Source organism: Boleophthalmus pectinirostris, unplaced genomic scaffold (genome assembly GCF_026225935.1).
Source record: "Boleophthalmus pectinirostris isolate CB_2022bp ecotype Guang Dong unplaced genomic scaffold, ASM2622593v1 HiC_scaffold_21, whole genome shotgun sequence".
Taxonomy (NCBI): Eukaryota; Metazoa; Chordata; class Actinopteri; order Gobiiformes; family Gobiidae; genus Boleophthalmus; species Boleophthalmus pectinirostris.
The window spans coordinates 12,328,888-12,341,854 of record NW_026571175.1 but is presented as its reverse complement, the minus strand read 5'-3'; the positions used below and the strand labels follow the sequence as shown (position 1 = coordinate 12,341,854).

The following is a 12,967-nucleotide window of genomic DNA, read 5'->3' as shown; positions in this document are numbered from 1 at the left end:
TAATATAGGACCTTTAACAATGCTTCAGGCTCAATGATTTTCACACTGATAATTTCCTTTGAGTTTAAAGTGTATTTTTCTCAGTCCAATGTTTGTTTTGAGCTAATACCAGTTAACCATTACATGACTTTTTGCAGTAAGTTTACTTTGGTTAATTGGATTCAATCAGAGGCTTGGATATGGGCTTTGGACCAAGGAAAATTCCAAATATTTTTCTTATCTTGGTTATCCAAAACGCAATTTAGACCAAATGTTAGATCTATCAAACGCCTATAAAAGGATCGTAACAGAACATTATTTTCAAAAGAGATACTTTGGTTGAAAATTGACTTAAGGTTATTGGAAAAAAGCAGCACATTAAAGCACGTTAAAAGAGTTACATTAAAATCCCACTATTTTACAACATCAGATATCTCCACGTTAGCCTGTACTTTTGGGGTCAGATGGGTATTTTCACTATCTCCCACTAGTCAGAGTTGCCCAGCGGCTTAGGGCCAGTAACCCTTTGATCACTGTTCAGCCTATCTGTGTAGCAGCTCTCCTGTCTCTCTCCTTGGGGCCTGTCCATGCAAACCAATGATTTTCTTCTTTTTTTTTTTCCCCCACTCTTGGTTTATCTGGACCCACACCTCGCCTGGCTCTCTAGTCCCTGCGGGGCCCGTGAGCTGGCTGAGTTCTCCACTGATCTGTATCTATGGATTGGACGGGTTGAGTGGAGCCCTATGGGGACTTGCTAAGAGAAGGCTTGTGCTAACTACTGGAGATGCATAGATACTAGAATTAATGGACTTTAAAAGAGTTATTAGTACAGTAGAAGAAGACCTGTTAGCATTAAAATGTGTACATGATTATACTACTTAAATTAAAGGGTCTAGTGCCTGCAAGTTAACAGTAAAATAAGGTCATTTTACTAACATGTTATGCTTTTGCCTCTATATCCTATACTGTATTATTTGAAATTGTAATAAAAAAGTAGGAGATAAAAAGCAGATTGAATAAAAGCAACAAAAAAAACAAAACAAAAAACAGTAAAGTAGCTCCTAGTATTGTTGGTTATGATTTGTAAGAGATAAGACATAGCAAAGACAACTGGATCGCTGAAATGGAAAAGCATGTCCAGGGACTATAAAAACAAGGAGAAGCACTTTCTGGGAAAAATAAATTAGTTAATTAAAGTAAAATAATATAAAAACTTGCTTGAATTTGATAGTATCCAAAACTACATTGTTAACTGCTTTCTTTGCATAAGAGTATCAAAACATTTCTTGGAATATAGTGTAGATTTATTTTTTCAGATTTCTAGGAGATATATTTTGCAAAATTTACTGTTCAGGGCTTTTAATGTAAGAATGTTTCCCCTTCTCATTTAACCACTTGAAGTTATATTTCGAGTGATTCATACATGAGTTACCTCAAAGACGTCACTGCTCCGATCTACCCCTGTTTTTACCATTATCACATTCTGCTCAACATCCTGTACTTTGTTCTCCAATGTCAGTAATCAGTAATCAGTAATAGATGTAGCCTATTTTTCTTTCTTTTCTTTTTTTTTTTTTTTTTTCCATCTTGATAATGTGATCTGATGCTGCTGTGACCTGTTACAAAGCAATATTGGAACTACTTTATGCATTGACACATAGCAGTATAACCCAATTTTTAAAGGTGTACTATGTAACTTTTTGGTCAGGGGTCCATCACCTGCTTGTTTAACATGTATGGAGATGTCACTGCTCTGCCTGGAATGTTCCACAGTATGAAATTAAACAGCTCTACCTTACATTTATTCAATTACTGTTGGTTTTATAAAAATATAAAAATCAAAATCAAAAATACCTAGAAAACAAGCATTGTGACTGTGAGTAGGGTTACCGCTCCACAGATCTGACCTGTAACTTGGTCTGGTTTGGTCTCCATGAAGACAGACAGGTTAAATAGCATACTGTGAAACATTCTACACAAAGCGATAACATGTCCCTGGAGAAAACCGTTTTGACGAACCTGGACCAGAAAAGTCACTCAATGCACCTTTAAATAGACAGTATCATTAAAAAAACATGAGCTGTGACAAATAAAAAGCTGAATGAATCAATTTTGTTGTTATTTATTCTACTCTTTAGAGCTCAAATCTTATCTTATGTATATGTTATGTATGCACGATAAACACTGAGCCCCAAAATATATTGTTCCAGCTAGAATATAATGAACAGTAAGTCAATATTGCAATTATCGTGGCAGGCAACTATCACTTATGCACTTTTTCAGATGTTTCTTTTGTTAAGTCATTTAAGATCAACATTGCAATCTAAAATAGAAAATAATAATCCATGGGAGTCATAGGTTCTAACTATATAGACAAAAGCACAATATGTCTTCTTACCTGGAGTTGCTTTTTGTTTCTTTCACACATGTTTAACACACAAAAAAAATTTTATATTTAAGCTAAGTTCTTCTCTCAAACAGAAAACACTCTGTTCCACCTTGTGACATCATGTGGGACTACAAGAAGTCGCCCATCGTGTTTATAAACTTCATACACCTTCGTTAAAATCACTTGGATGATTTCAGGACTGAATCTGTCAATCTCTACTGAACAAAAAAACTACCGCTTCATGATATCATAAGGTGGAACAGAGCATTTTAAGCTTTGGAGATGTAAACAGACTAATAATAAAGGGTTACTCAAACATGTGTGAAACAAAACACCTTCAGGCAGTGTAAAATGTCAAAAATATAACATAATAATCCACGGGTGTCATTTACTCTAACTACATAGCAGAGAAAAGCACAACATGTCTTCTTTAAGTACAATCTGGGTTACCTTTGTTCCAGGCTGATAGCGCTTGGGCCTTACCTGCTCCATTAGCTCTCCACTGCAGTACTATTGGTGTAGGATAAACAATACAAAGTGTCTTGGGACTGGAGTGGCTCTCATCCCCCAGACAAGAGCACATACATCACCCCAGCACTAGATTACATTGCTTATGCATGCCTGTCCAAATGGTAAACACTGCGGCACCAGGCTAACTCTCCTGTGGCGTTCGACCTCACCTCATATTGCTGCAAAATCCACCATGTTGCGCGTGCCCAGAAAATATCACAAGTTTGAAACAGGAGGAATGTCATTTTGAACTAGTTTGAATGGTGTCACGAATTGTAGAAGAAAATCCATTGATCTTGAAAAGTAATAATTTACCATCATCAAAAAAACACACAAAAATATGTTCAAAACAAGCTATTTTCTGATATGTAATAATAATTCCCTCATCACAAACATACCAAGAGTTGTGTTTTGTTTCATTCACACATGTTTAACACACAAACCCTGCATATTGCACTAAGTTCTTCTCTCAAACAGAAAACACTGTTCCACCTTGTGATGTCATCTGGTAATAGAGGAAGTGCCCCATTGTGTTTTTAAAATCTATACACCTTCACTAGAATCGGCAATATCTCCTGAATTTAAGGTAAAGGTTAGCTGTGGACATGAAAGCTACCACTACATGACATCACAAGGTGGAAAAGAGCATTTGGAGCTTTGGAGATATAGACAGACTAATAATAAAGGGTTACTCAAATTTGTGAATGAAACACAACCCCAAGTATGTTTTTGATTAGGTAACAACATTATAACATGGCTTAAAGTTCACAAGAGTAATTTTTTTGTAATATAGGACCTTTAAAGACTTGGGTCAAATGCAAAGGACAAACTTTCCTACAGGCAAAATACAACATGTGCATTTTGGAATTTTCACATAGGCTGTAATTATTGCTGTAATTATTGCATCTTTAAAAGTATTCAAACCTTTTTTTCTTACTCAAGTTACCCAGGAAGATGTAAATGCAATATTCTACTCTAATTAAACTGTTACCAATTAGTTTCTTAGTTTATGGAGCCAAGTTCATTTTGCAAATTCTTCTGATCTTTTATGAAAATTTTGGAGACAAATTGGCCTCTTTAGCCAAATTGTATTTTACCTTTATTTAACCAGGAGGTACTATTGAGATTCAGAGTATGTTTTTTAAGAGAGACTTGGCAAAGGAAGCAGCCAGCACAATCAATACAAAACAGTAAAACACAAAATATCACATTATAAAATCATTTGCATCTCTCAAGAAAAACAGACACATGTCTCAGTCACCGCACTTTTTGCTTTTTTTTTTTCAACTTTTCAAGTGACACCTTAGATTCCAATTTTAGATCTTACTGTAAACGACTCCAAGATCACGGTGCTGTGTAGGAAAAGGCAGATTTTCACAGCTCAGTGACGCACCGAGGGACAGTGAAACGTAACTGGGAGAAGGTGCGAAACCGGTAACTACCTGAGCTCATATTAAGGAGATTACTAAGGTACCAGGAAAGTTCCCCAGTATGACTTTGTAAATAAATATTAACCAGTGTTGTTCTCTGTGAATGGTTAGCGAGGTTCAGCCAACTAAACCATGAAGAGTGCAGTGGTGAGTGAGAGACTTGCACTGGTGATAAGCCTCAGTGATGCATCATGATACACCGAGTCTAATTTGTGCAGAGAGGAAGAGGGAGCATATACAAGGTACTGCCATAGTCCAGAACAGAAAGAAGTTTTTTTCATTTTTTTCTAAGCACTGAAAGGAAAGCAATATTTGTGTCTAAAATAGAAGCCAATCTTTTGCTTGAGTTTTTTTTGATAAGGGTTGTAATGTGAACTTTAAATGTAAAATGATCATCCATCCATATACCCAAATATTTATATGATTCAACTCTGTCAATGAAAGATAATCAAAATATCAGTAATGAAATAAAATCCTTATGCTTCAGGCTTAATGCTCTCTATCTAGTTAATGACTATGTTAGGTTGTCAAAAATATTTATATTCAGACACTAATTAATATTAAAACTAGAATCACTCATTGGAACCAGTATCAATAGTAGAAAAAAATTACAAAACTAGGACAGTTTTAGAATGGTCTTAATCAGAAAAAAAAAACTTTATTTTTAATTGAAAACGATACAATTTTAAATATTTCTCTTAGTATCTGAATCATCTTTGAAATTTCAGTACCATGACAACACGAGACCAAAGAAAATCACCAATTACTGTTAAAACGGTTTTCCCTCATTTGAAGTTACAAAATCCTACAAATTCCTGCAAACTGACACTTTTTTACCACTTTCTCCACACATCTTCGCAAGTATCCTTTTTCCACTTATCCGGGGCTTCAATACAGAGGAGGGGGAAGAAAAATCATTAGTTTGAATGAGTTTGGCTTCTCGGAGTCACCCAGGACACGAGGGCCGGGGATGGCAAAGCTTTAGCCTGTCCGCATTGATCCTCCCTGCTCTCTAATCTCATTTACTGCCTTGTGATTTATTGAGAGGGGTCCTTAAAGCTCGCCAAGGTTATGCTCGGACCTCACCTACCCCCCCTGGAGCCCACCCCCCCCTTCGCGAACCCCAGCACACTCCAACCGCATAGGGTCACTTGGTATTGAGGTCAATTGACTATCCACCCTCCCACTATCTATCGCCTTCTCATTAACATCCTGTACTCCTAGTTTTGGGTACAGGGAGGGGGGTGTAAGACGTGTTAGTGGGATGGCAGGAGACGACCGGAGAGCCGGGTTATAAATTATAGTCCGTAATGAGGTGAAGCAAGCAGGCTATCCAGTCTCGGCGATGTTACAAGCCATCCACTACAAAGCTAATAACGCTGCGTGCACAATACAGGCATACACACGGATATTGATTAGAATGCAGCACGCAGGTAAATGGAGCGATAAATAAAGACACAACGCAAACAGCAGGCCAGGTGCAATTAAAGACTTATCGAACAGCCCTGATACATGACACTGCACTATTTTAAAGTGATTTCTAAAGGTATTTTATGAATTTATGGTCATGTTTCTCTTAAGTGCATTTGTGGATTCTAAAGTTTGCAGATTAGCAATTTTGTAGTGTACAGTTTATGGTGCGCTATGTAACTTTTCTGGTGCGCTGTCAGCTACTTGTTTATCGCCATGGAGATGATTGCTTTGGCCTGAGAAATGGTACTTCTGCATGACAGTTTTATAAAAATCCATAGGTACCATTTTTTCCACCATCTCCTCATCTTTCTTGGACATTCCACTGGCGCCACAGTACAGTAGAAATTTCACAATCTTTAATATTTTATCAGCGGTGGATATGGGTCCAAATATGATGGTGCCAGTGAGTCACCGTACACACAAGTGTCTGGCTCTAAATGTACACAGATGTTATCAACCCGGGCTGAGCCTGCCACTGTAAACCACTCTGCTAATAAATAATACAACAAGAACCTGTTGTAAAGGTGGAAGCCATTTCTTTTTCTACAATGCTCATGTTTTATTAAAAGAGGGGGTATTACACTTTTAAGGGGTAATTCATAATAATTAACTACTAAAACATATATTTGAGATCACCGGATTATCTTTTATTTCGCTGAAAAACATATTCACATGTTTAATAAGTTTCAGTTTTGTTTTTAACTCTCTGAGTCCCCCTCTCCCTTTGCTCTAAGTCAGTCCCCCTTCAGAACACTATTGCATTCCAATCAGCCTGCATTCTACTAATGAAACTACTACACATTGTGTCATGCTTTTGTATATTTATGGAGAATATGAGCATGGGTGATGTAGGCTTGTGGGCTGAGTCTTGGACAGGATTGTACTGTTAATGATAAACAGTATTCGAATAGGGTCCAGGAGAGGTCACAAGATTACTAAAACATCAATAGATGACATTAAAACCTCTCTAGGCAAGTTTTTGACAAAGCAGTAAATGGTAAAAATAAAAAAAATAGATTTTGCATAATACCTCGTCTTAAAAGATCTTAAGATGACTGAGTAGATAATTGAAGTTTTCATTGTTGTTAACCTGGTTCATGCCAGATTGATATGTGTATCACTCTGATCTGAGTTCTACACATTATCCATCTGGAACGGCTCTCACTGAGAAAGTTTAGAAAATTGCAGTAGAATGCCCAAAGCTGATGAGCAAATCACCCCAAAGAGTCCCCCCCCCTTCCCACCAGTTTTTTTTTTTTTAAATCAGGGACCATCACTGTCCACCGGCGCTGCCATGTTTGTTTTGCTCCGTGTAGGCTCTTGGAGTTGTCGTGATGTTGCCTACAACACCTCACTGTCCGCACAGAAGCCCTGTGACCCAACAACTGCTCGGGTTGAATTTAAACTATACAGCGGGAGGGCCTCAAAATGGATTCTCCTGAGTTTGTTATTTCATTCAATGTGCAATACTATACAATTATATGATAATTTAGTGATTTCCTTTACAGAAGATTGACCCATCACATGACTTTGTAAATGTACGCTAACTTGGCTAAAACAAAGTATTTTCATACTTGTTCCATTCAGAATATGTGGAATTCCTGTGAACAGCTCAGTTCACATAACTCAAATAATAATGCGCTGCTTTAATAGTCTTAATTGTATTTTTATGCATGGCCTGGAGAGTTTAGTGTTTGGTTTGAAAGTAGACACATTCTGTAAAAATTAACTGTTATGAGCTTTTAACCATGTTATAATGTTTTCCCTGCGCTGCAGTTTGATAAATACATGTTTGTGTAATCCTGTGGTGTACTGCATTTCAGGCTTCAGAGTTCAAATACATCCCTATCTCTGACCCCTGCTCACAACTTACAAATATTAGATCCATCAGTTATGCAACTTTAACAGAAATTCACTGATCCAACATTTCTTACAAGGCCACCTTAGATAAATATAACAGTTTGCAATAAATAAAATATAAAATCATGACCTGTTCATATTAAAGTATCCATCTACAGGTACATTTCAGCTTTAGCTCAATAGAGCAGTTGCAGAGTGTTAACGCTGGTCTGTTTGTGAAAAGAAAACAACATTGCCATAATATATGCCCTTTAATAATGATGGTATTTAGTTTTGCCTTCAATACTGTATCTATATCTATTGCACACTAATAAAGTACTTCAGTATTAACTATTAAACAAATACAAGACTGCATTTCAGAACATGTTTGGAGAGCAGGTTCCAGCCAAGCTTTCATCAGAATAATATCCCACTGAGAGAATATTTCATGATTTGCAAATGGCCATTGAAATCCTGACTATAATCACAGTTACGAAATGCACATTTATTTGAAGTGCTCAGTGGCATTTTTCAGTACTTGCTGAAGTCAAAGTAACTTCAAGCTCTAGACTTTTCTATTCATTTAAAAGTAGATGCAGTCTTCATAGCAAGGCCACTGCAGTTGAATACCAGCAGCGTTATGCCTATAATCATTTTCTCAGTTTCCACATGCATAAAATTGATCTAACTATAATATCCGTCAACATTGTAAGTAATGGAGCTGTAACGGATAGTGGTCTTAATTATGTTCCTTGCATTAATTATTTCTGATTACACATTAATCATTTATATTACATGACACAATTAAAACGCCAATTATGAGTACATTGAATTTCATAAAGGCCTGTCACATACACCAGGTCCATTAACAAAACAAGGTTATGATCTGAATGTAAAGTGCGGTTAAACATGTTAGATAACATTTCTTGGAGGGGGGTTTGTGCTTTGGCTGGAAAGTTCTGTACTATAGCGTTAAATTGATGAATGTAACAATGCGTAAATTTTTAGCCCAAAAAATTTGAACGAAACAAAAGCATGCTCACTTATTTATTTTAACAGTAAAACATGCATCCTTACTGTCAGGGCAGGGAGGGCTTGCATCTCCATTAACCTGACTCTTATTTGGCCTGATTTGTCGCCATGGAGAATGTTACAGAGTATGGTTCCAGAAAGTTACACAATATTGCTTTAATTAAAACAAAGCAGAACCACCAAATGTATTATGTATTATGATGCTAGTTGTGTGGTTAGGATTCCTAGGTTTCAGGTTCAATTCCAGGGACATTTGTGGACTTTAGACGCAGATTTTGTAATTGTTTTCTTGTATCTTAAAGGGTTTATTTCAGGCATTCTCCAGCAAGGTACCACAAAAGTACCTTAAGATCTGGAAATAGGTCACTGAGTATTACAATGCGATCACACACTGCTCCTGAAAGATGGGTCAAACGCAGTTTTAAAAAGGTCTTATATTACACAAAATGGAATCTTGTGAGTTTTAAGCCATGTTATAATGTTGTTACCTGCTCAAAAACATACCGAGAGTTGTGTTTTGTTTCATTCACACAGTTAAGTAACCATTTATTTTTAGTCTGTCTGCATCTCCAAAGCTCAAAATACTCTGTTCCACCTTGTGATGTCCTGAAGTGTTACTTTTCAGCTAAGTTAACAGTTTCCTTTTATGTTTAGTTCAGTAGAGATGGGCAATTCCAGGTCTGAAATCATCCAAATGATGAAAAGTGAAGGTGTAAACGTGTATGGAGTTTAAAAACACAGAGCATTTCAGTTTGAGGGAGAAACTCAATCTATATATGCAGGATTTGTGTGTTAAACATGTGTGAACTGAAACAAAACACAACTCCAGGTTTGTTTTTGATGAGAAAACATTAAAATAGATTAGAAAATAGTGTAATGTGGGCCATTTAACCATTAACAGAAAGGAGGGTGGATGACCAATCTGGCAACATCATATCACAATCACAGCATATTTTGCCACTTTCACTTCACCTAACATTCAAACTTTCGTATCTGATTAGTACAAAAGTGAGTATTTCCCAGAGTGCATTGCTTTTAAAAACTTTGTTCAATTGCCCAGCCCTGACACAGCTCAACCCCTCCGTCCCCACGGACCAGAGAGAAAATAACCAGCTCCACTCCAGTCGGTCCCTTGGAGCCTTCTCTCCACTAAACTGTCTCTGGCCACGGACAAGAGTTAGTAACCCCAACCTGGACAGTAATGGGATTTTCAAGAGGTGCTCAAAAAAAAAAAAAAAAAAACTGAGCGAGAGATAGAAAGAAAGAGGACACTAATGGACCATAGAGTGACTCCTCCAACAAGATGGTGACAGGGATCAAATGAAAAATAAAGAGTGGTTTTTAAAAGAACTATGATCGTCAATATGAAACCAGTTTTTGTGTGTTATACTAGTATAACGAGAGGTAGGATGGTAGTGTCCAAAATCTAGTTCAAGGTAATCGCTACTATTTTTGAAGTAAATAATAATAATTTCCCCATAACACAATATCCAGTCTTATTCATAAAAATTGCTACGTTTGTAGTTTAATTCTGCACAAACATATTCTGAAATGATTCTTGTCTCAGGGCCTGTTTACACGAGAACGCTTGCGGGTAAAAACAACTAAAATATTTTATCGGAAGTGCCTTTCGTTTAGACGGTGACAATGTTTTTGGGGCTTAAAAATGCAAAACTCTGAAATCACCCTCCAGAGTGGAAAAGTTTAATACGCCCCGAGACGCAAAACTCTGGTCAGATCTGCTCATGCCACATACACATTTAAGTCACATACATACAGTACACAGAAACAAACAAGTCGGATCATTTCTGTGTGTCGGACCTTCAAGCTGATCTGGCACTTTTGCATCACCGTATGCACACAGATTTCCTCCTGAAAACACCCGTCTAAACACGGAATAAAAACTGAAGACACTTTTGTTTTCTGTTCAGACTGTCATCATACAAACGTGGCCTTAGTTTGTCATTTCATATTTCACTTTTTTTTAAGTTTTTGAAATTGTCTGGATACGTTTAAAATGTTAACTTTGAATTATTATATTACACAAAATGAACTCTTGTGAGCTTTAAGCTTTGTTAGAATGTTATTACCTCCTCAAAAACATATCTGGTGCTGTGTTTTGTTTCATTTACACAAAATCTCTAAAACTCAAATGCTTTGTTCCACCTTGTGATGTCATGAAGCGATAGTTTTCAAGTTCTCCTTTTACCTTTTTTCAGTTGATTGGCAATTCCAGGTTTGAAATCATCCAAATTATTCTAGTGAAGGTGTATGGAGTCTCTTGTCTTAAGACCCACTTTTATTCTCTGGTTTTTAACACGGTGTAATTGTGGTTCTCTCTTGTTTATTATTGTTTTGTTTTATTGATTTTTTTGTTTATTTATTGTTATTTATGGTTTTATTTCTTTTTTACACCGCTGATTTAATTATGTTTTTACTATATTCAATTCTAGATTCTTATTTTTTCTTTGTCTATGTGCAGCACTTTGGAAACAACCTTTATTCATAAAATGTGCAACAGAAATAAAGAGTGTTTTCTGCTTGAGAGAAGAACTCAGTCTAAATATTCAGGATTTGTGTGTTAAACGTGTGAATGAAACTCAACACAACTCCAAGTATGTTTTTATGCGCAAATAACATTATAACATGCATCAGAAAGTAGCGTAAAATGACCCCTTTAAAGCAAAAAACGGAAATCTAATCGCAATCTTGCATTATCTCATCAGTTAAAATGTGAACTTTGAACAGAATCTTGTTATCAAAACATCAATTGCAAGGCTTGTTATAAAAATAGTCATCTTGATATCCTTGATTTCTTATATGATGCCGCCTTAAGTGGAGACCGCATCAAAGTACAAACTCTCCAAAGTGGCACCATCTGTCAGTTAAACGTGGAAAGCCAGCATTGATTGAAAGTACCTTCGAGCTAAAGATGTTGTTTATCTGAGAAAGTTAATCCAATATGGTGGAGAAAGGTTTTTCAGTGATGGAAAAATATTATCGAAGAAGGAAATATGGTGGAATTAGCGTTAGCGTCTTCTGTGCTTACAAAATCATCACAGCCTTCATTACAATTTGAAACTTTTTGCAATTTGTGATGAAAAATTGTTTGGATATTTTCACTTCTGTTAGATTTGGTTGTTTTGTTTTTAGATCATTTTTTCACTCCTAATTTTCCAAAATTCTCTTTGACCAAATATAGAGGTAAAGATGAAAAAAACAAGATCTTCCATCAAATTGTTTAGTGTTTGCAGAGGAGACCAAACAAAAAGAAAAGATGAAAATAAAACGGGTTCATGGTTAGAATTTGTAACTTACAGACCAGTTATAAAGACAGAGAATAAAAAGAAAAAGGTAAAAAGAAAAAAAGATCTTTTGTTATTTTTTCTTTACAAGGGAAAATCAAAACAAAACTGGGTTAGAATTTGTAGCTCACAGATGATGGAGAAATCCAAATATACTTTTTTTAGTGTCTTGATTTTTCACCCGTTTTTTAATTTTTTTTTATTTTTACATTTCTTTAATTTTTACACAGAATACTAGCCTAATTCATCAGCCGGTTTCACTTCGTGGAAACCATCTGACCTCGCAGCATTAGGATTCCTTTTACTTGGGTACTTTTTTTTTATTTAACCAGTCGCTGCTTTTTGGTTGTGACGTATGTAATGCGACAAATTCTGTAGAAAGAAGGGCAATAACGTCTTTCCCCTTGATAAAATTCACCAAACCAACTTTAGATCCTTGATCTCGGGAATCGTTGCCAACACAGAATGTATGACTTCGTCTACATCCATCTCGACCGCTTTGTTTACTGTTGTGCTGTACCACAAAAGGGACCCAGACAGGCGCTTGAGTTTGACGTTATGGCTTCACAGCTCTTTGCTAATTGACTGGTGCGTGGTCTACAATTTCGAGGGTTCTTGCAAAATGTCTAGTGCATTCCGAATCCTGACCTAATTGCTGGAGAGAAATGAAATTGAGCGGAGGCACTAGGTGGCGCCAGCCTGGCTAACAGAATACCACTGCACAACAATAGACAATATTTCACTACATATTAGTTCAAAATACCTGGAGCTCTTCTTTAGATTGTTGCTTGTTGACAGTGTATGGGAGCAGCGCAGAGGTAGCACAATGTACTCTGCCTGTGTTCTCAAAACTTGTAGTGATGCTCGGTTGGCTCCTCTCCTCCTACTCTACTCTACCCACTCATGTTACTGTATGCTTCATGTATCTCCACCCCTTTTGTAACTTATACTCTCAAATATAAAAGAACCTACACACAACCGAACTCCATAAAGATTTTTAGCAGGCCCAT

At 36.5% G+C, this 12,967-nt stretch overlaps 1 protein-coding gene across 4 annotated transcripts in view; it reads right to left on the bottom strand.

The window, feature by feature from the left end:
* Positions 1-12,967, bottom strand: part of ptprua (protein tyrosine phosphatase receptor type Ua) — a 456,280-nt gene that overhangs the window by 222,942 nt on the left and 220,371 nt on the right. The window lies entirely within an intron of this gene.